Here is a 6,000-nt window from a genome sequence, read left to right on the forward strand (position 1 = left end):
AACGTAGATTATTAGAAGTTCTTTCTTTCATCGTCTCCCAATCCAATACAATCTATATTGTATATGGTACCTCTTTCTCTTTGTGTCACTACACTTTATAATCTAGATAAATTGTTCTATCATAAACAGAAGATAGATCGTACTCATAATCTTTATTAAATAAAGCTCCCAGTTTATTTAGCTATTACGAACAATTTTTATATTATTATCCTTAATTAAATCGTCTTGCATATATATATATCATTATACATATACTTAATTCATGATCACATCAATAATATTGGATCTTCATGATAAATGGCATGTATAATTAAATACAAATATGAGTGCAAAATATTAAGGTTAATCAAATAACAGTAATCGTTCATACAGATATTCACTTTAAGGGGACAAATCCCAATAATTTTCCACTTGCCCTAAAGCAGATGAGACATGTCTCGTAATCTCAAATCTAAGAAATGACTATCAAAACTCGTATCAGGCAGCGTCTTTGTAAAGGGGTCAAAGTGGTTGTTTGTTGATTCAATCGTCTGAATGATTACATCCCTTCTTTTTACTATCTCTCTTATGAGGTGGTACTTAGGCACTATTTTCTTGGCTCTCTTATGACTTTTGTGTTCTCTTGAGTTGGAAACTGCTCTGTTGTTGTCACAATAGAGTACAATTGGTTTATCCATGTCTTGAACAATTTCCAGATCACCCAAACATTTCCTAAGCTGTACAGCCACCTTTGCTACTTCGCTTTCAACAACATATTCTGCTTTCATGGTGAAGTCAACGATGCAAGCTTTTTTTATGCTCCTTGTTATAATTGCTCCACCCCCAATTGTGAAAACAGATCCAGGCGTAGATTTCCTAGAATCTTTGTTAGATTGGAAGTCAGAATCTGTATAGCCTATTGGAATCAAATTCTCTCCGTAATATACTAGCATATAGTCTCTCATTCTTCTAAGATACTTGAGAATGTGTTTCACTTCTGTCTAGTGACCGAATCCTAGATTTGACTGGTACCTAATAACTATACCCACAACTTAGGAAATGTCAGGTCTGGTATATAACATTGCATACATTGAGCTTCCTACTATGGAGGCTTAAGGTACCTGCCCCATTTCCTCTTCCTCTTGGGGTTTCTTAGGACATTGGTTCTTGGAGAGGTGAACACCATGTCGAGATGGGAGGTTTCCCTTCTTGGAGTTTTTCATCGCATACTACGCAAGTATTTTATCTATATAAGATGCTTGAGACAGTGCCAACAACTTCTTCTTGAGGTCACGAATTAATCATGTCCCAAGAACATAGCTTGCCTCTCCTAAATGTTTCATTTGGAATTGGTTGGCTAGCCACACTCTTACGCGAGATAATTTATTAACATCATTCCCAATGAGTAATATATCATCTTTGTATAAAACTAGAAAGACCACTTTGCCCCTGTGGATTTGCTACAATACACAAGGTTGATCGACATTTTGATCAAAACCATAGGATTTAACAGCTTGGTAAAATCTTATATTCCATGATCTAGTCGCTTTTTAAGTCAATAAATGGACCTTTGCAATTTGCAAATATTTTGGTCTTGCCTTGTTCTATAAAGCCATCTGGTTGTACCATAAAGATACTCTCATCAAGGTGAAGTACATCGACTCCATCTTGAGTTTCATAGCTTCAAGCCATTTCTCCTTATCGGGATCATTCATTGCTTGACTAAAAGTCAATGGGTCATCAAATTGTCATCAGATGTATTTCAACTTCTGCTTCTGTGAATTCAAGTGTAACGAACAAGTTGTCAAACAACTCTCCCACTACGACCGTCTACTGTAGTATCCTTGTTTAGTATTGTGTTCTATTTTATTCCAACTTCTAAAGTTGGTTGTGGTGTGATTTTATCACTAGGTAACTCCTCAAGTACAACCATACTTTGATGTTTGAAGTCCCTCATATAGTCTTCCAAAAAAGTAGCATTTGTCGATACAAATATTTTCTTTTATGTTGGACTATAGAAGTAACCTTCTCTAGTGCTTTTGTGGTATCCAATAAATAAACATACTTTAGATCTAGGTTCCAACTTCCCAGTCTTAGCTTTTAGCGGATGTGGTGTACGTCCCCAAAAACGCATATGCCACATTCTAGGTTTGTGAACTGTCCATATTACTGAGGGTGTCTTGGCTACAGAGTTTGATGTAACTAAGTTTAAGATGTATGCAGCTGTTTGTAAAGCATATCCCAAAATTATAGGGGCAAAGATCAGTAATTGAACATTGATCTCATCATGTCTAGCAACATCCTATTCCTCCTTTCTACAACACAATTTTGTTGGGGAGTACCTTGTGCAATAAGTTGTGAAACAATTCCATTCTCTATCAAGAAATCTTATATTTCCTTGTTAAGGAATTCCCTGCCTCGATTTTATCGTAGCATTTTAAGGGTTTTCCTAACTAATTTTCAGCTTTGGCTCGGAATTTTTTGAATTTTTCAAAAGTTTCTACTTTCCTTTGAACCAGGTATACGTAATCATATCATGAGTAATCATCAATGAATGTGACATAATACTCATAACACCCTCAAGTATGTACATTCATTGGACCGCAAATACCCTGGTGAATTAACTCAAGAAGTTCTTTGGTTCTAACACCATTAAAGGAGAAATGTTTTTTTGGTCATTTTTCCTTCTAAACAAGATTTGCAAACTAAAAGAGTTCTGACGTTTAATTCATTTAGAGGCCTTTTCTTAACTAGTCTTTCAATCCTATCTAAGTTAATATGACCTAGTCTTAAGTGCCGAAGATATGTATCATCTTGAGGTACTTTATGTCATTTTGTATTTGGTTGTTCGGATTTGAACATTTGAGTATTGAGTAGTGAAGACATTTCAGATCTTATCACATATAGACATTCCTCTAGATTTCCATGACAAACATGTGAACCATTTCTTGAAATAATAACAGAATTATTACTAAAAGAAATAGAATAGCATTGTTCTAAACATTTTGGAATAGAAATTAAATTACTTTTGAAAGCAGGAATAATATTGATGTCTTTCTGAAATAAAATTTTAATTTCTGTAATATAAATTTTCACTTCTCCCATTGGTCTGGCTGAAAGAAATGCCCATGTCCCCACTGTCAGTGTGAACCCCCCTTCTTGGAGATCTCGGCAAGAACTAAACATTTGCAAATAAGAACAGACATGATTAGTGGCTCCTAAATCAACAAGTCCAGGTATAATAATTATTATTCACTAAACAAGCCTAACTGCCTAGTAAATCAGATTTACTTTTCTTCTTGTTCTTTAACTCCTCAAGGTCCCTTTTAAAGTTCCTCTTACAGTACCCATCTGTATGATAATTTGAACAATACCCATTGCAGTTAGTGTGGGAAACTTCTTTGCCCTTGCCTTTGTTAATGCTAGGCTTCTGAGTTGTGTGCTCGATTATTGGCAATAGATTCTTGTTACTTTTCCACCTTTTAATATTACCAGTTAATTTGCTATTTGCAATAATGGACATATGTGAGTTTCCTCCAGTCATTGTATTACTGTAATTAAACAAAAGAAAGATAATAAATACAACCATACACTCATACATCATAAATCATAGTATTCATACAATGAAATAAAAATAAAAATGAGGCATTTTTACAAAAACCTATTCATATAAGTACAACAATGAGATAACCAACACAAGTAAGTGTCGTCGATAGGATATGTCAAATACTTGCTAGTTAAAACGAGACATTCTTAATTGTTATTATATCAAAATATCTGATATCTTTATAATAAACAATTACTGTTATTTTGGTCAAAAATATATCCAGCTAGGGTAGATATATTTTTCATGATTGTAACCTACTATTTCAGGTTTCTTGACATAACCCATGAGTGTCGTCGATAGGATAGGTCAAACATGGAATACATCTTAGACCCTATCGGAAAGAGGTCTACCTGTTAAAATCCTACTCAAAAGACATTTCAATAGGGAGGAGGAAAGCAAAGTCGTCTCGAGGCCCTAACTAGAAACGTTTTTCAACCAATAGTGAAGACCGTAGGTTATAGTGTCTTATAACCTTCTCCCACTCACTATTTTAGAAATAAAACGTTTTCTATTAAATTATCTCATATTTTAATTACTAAGTGATTCTTGCCAATGTTTAACTATTAAATCTAAATCACTTATGTAAATCCAATTTTTTACTCTTAAAATTAAAAAATTACCAAACTTAGAATAATTACTAACAATTACTAATTAATTCTAAACTATGTTTTTCCAAGGTATTAAACTGATTAATAACCCTAAAACATATTAAGGTAATCTAGACATGCTATTAATGTGACATTACCCAATTTAACTACTTATATCTAATTCACATTTTTTTTTTCAATTTATCGTTGAAAAAAGAACTATACTACTTTTCTTTCTTAGGAGACATGTTAACTATAAAATTAACATTCATATATAGCATGCCATTTTAATGATGCAATGAGTTGGCATTCCTCTTCTATATTGCATGTAAAGTGATCATATCAACATGTTACCAATCATAAAATATAACTAAACATTAGGGTATTGACCGGGTTCTCTTTGTTAAACGAAATTACAAAAACACACCAAAGCATTCCTTGGGCTTCAAAGCTTCTTGTAATCTCCATGGACTTCGTCCTTTGTTGTGGGTCTTTGGAATTGTACACTCAAAATCTAACCCTAGGTTCTAAATGAGATGACCTAATTTCCAAATTCGGATTTTATCAAAAGTTTGTAAACTTTTGTTATTAAAATAATATTTTCATAAATTATTAATTAATAACTAATGGAAAGTGATTACTATTTATTAAATAATAATTTCATAAATTATTAATTAATAACTAATAGTTTCCATAACAATTATCAAATTTTTCGGATAAATAATTCATAATTATTTTTATTTATAATAAGTAGTTTCTTGATTAGTATGCCCGGAGGGCATAATATGATTTATATGTGGAATTAATTGAACATATGTATGATTATGTGGCATATGTGAATTATATGACGATATAAATATATATACGCATGTTTATGTGTATTAAATATGCATGTGGACCTGTTCTTGTTAATGATGACATATTTATAATTTTGGCCTGTTAAAGGTATAAATGTAATAATATGTGTAATGTTATCGACACCACATTATCATGGGGATATTTTGCAATATTTGCCTCGAGGCGATCCTAGTGAGCGGATTAGCAGAAAGGTCACAATGAGGTCAAATACCCAGCTCGGGGTGAGCCTAGCGGTATTTTGGGAAACCTAGTGCGTAGCCAGGATTTATCGGGTGATGGGTAGTTAATAAATGATTATTTTGGTATGTCGGGATCAATTGGAAATTTATAAGTGCCATTTGAGTACTAGTGGGAAATGTGGCAAATGACGGAATCGCCCTTGGGGGTGTTAAAGAACAAGTTTTTTTATCTAGGGGCACTTTGGTCCTTTTGGTGCCAAGGGATAACTTAGGAAGCCTTCAGGAAGTAACAAAAAACACAAAAGACACACTTAGTTCACTCTTAACTCACATTTTCTCTTTCTCTCTCTCTCTCTCTTGTATCTTTTTTTTTTCTCTTGAGCCTTGCGAAGGTTTTGAAATTTTGGAGAATTAGTTGGGAAAATTGAAGAGGGTGCAGGCTAGGATTACTTGAGGTTTAGTTTAGAGGTCGAAGTCACTATTACAGTAAGGTTTATAACTTGTTTTTGCTGTGAATATTCTAATTTTCTTAGGCTTTGTTTGGGTTTTAATGCTAGCTTAGGTTGATGAGTTAAGATAAGATTTGTGGTTGGTTATATGGGTAATTTTAATGCCTATGTTGTGCTGTTGTGAGTTCTAGACTCAATTTTTGGGTTTAGTTATGTTTAGGGTGAATTCTGATTGGTTTGACTCAGGGAAAATACAGGGAGAACGTTAAAATTTATGATTTCGTGGGGTCGTATCGTAGTATTGTTCTTGGACCCTACGGCCCACATGAACTCAGAGGCCT

The sequence above is a fragment of the Humulus lupulus genome, chromosome 3 (genome assembly GCF_963169125.1).
Source record: "Humulus lupulus chromosome 3, drHumLupu1.1, whole genome shotgun sequence".
NCBI lineage: Eukaryota > Viridiplantae > Streptophyta > Magnoliopsida > Rosales > Cannabaceae > Humulus > Humulus lupulus.